The sequence below is a fragment of the Aptenodytes forsteri genome, unplaced genomic scaffold (genome assembly GCF_000699145.1).
Source record: "Aptenodytes forsteri isolate BGI_AS27 unplaced genomic scaffold, ASM69914v1 Scaffold155, whole genome shotgun sequence".
Classification (NCBI taxonomy): Eukaryota; Metazoa; Chordata; class Aves; order Sphenisciformes; family Spheniscidae; genus Aptenodytes; species Aptenodytes forsteri.
In genome coordinates this window covers 3828829-3829444 of record NW_008794446.1, presented here as the reverse complement: position 1 = coordinate 3829444, position 616 = coordinate 3828829, and the positions used below count along the sequence as shown (strand labels likewise).

The following is a 616-nucleotide window of genomic DNA, read 5'->3' as shown; positions in this document are numbered from 1 at the left end:
ACCTGCTCCAGCGTGGCCTTACCCACAGCCACAGTCCCTTCAGAAGTAAACCTGCTCCAACATGGCCTTACCCATGGCTGCAATCCCTCCAGGGGTGTACCTGCTCTGTCATGGGCTTATCCATGGCCACACGCTTTGAGGTGCTCCAGCATGACCTCATGCACAGCCACTGATGCTTCAAGGTGTACCTGCTGCAGCATGGACTTATCCATAGCCACAGATGCTGTGAGGTGTACCTTCTCCAGTGTGGACTTATCCCTAGGCTACAATCCCTTCAGAGGCATACTTGCTGCAGCACAGACATAACCACAGCCACAAACACTTCGAGATGTACCTGCTCTGGCATGGGCTTATCCACGACCACAGACACTTCGGGGTGTCCTGCTCCCACGTGGATTCATCCACAGGTCACAGTCCCTTCAACTCAAGTTCACACTGGAGTTCCAGCCTGTCCACTACAGCAGCGATGCCTTGGCCATCTGCCAGCCCAGGCACATCACCATTGCTGTTATTAAAATGTGCCCAGGCACAGCAGAGTAAGGTGATAAGCAGTACAGCAAGCAGCAAAATCAAAAAGCAACCACTAACGAGCACTAGACTCTAATATACAGTAAGG

The 616-nt window shown here is 52.4% G+C and overlaps 1 protein-coding gene across 1 annotated transcript in view; it reads left to right on the top strand.

Annotated features, from left to right (window-relative positions):
- The window catches only part of NBEA (neurobeachin), a 437354-nt gene that overhangs the window by 369531 nt on the left and 67207 nt on the right, over positions 1-616 (top strand). The gene's annotated exons all lie outside the window — the stretch shown is intronic.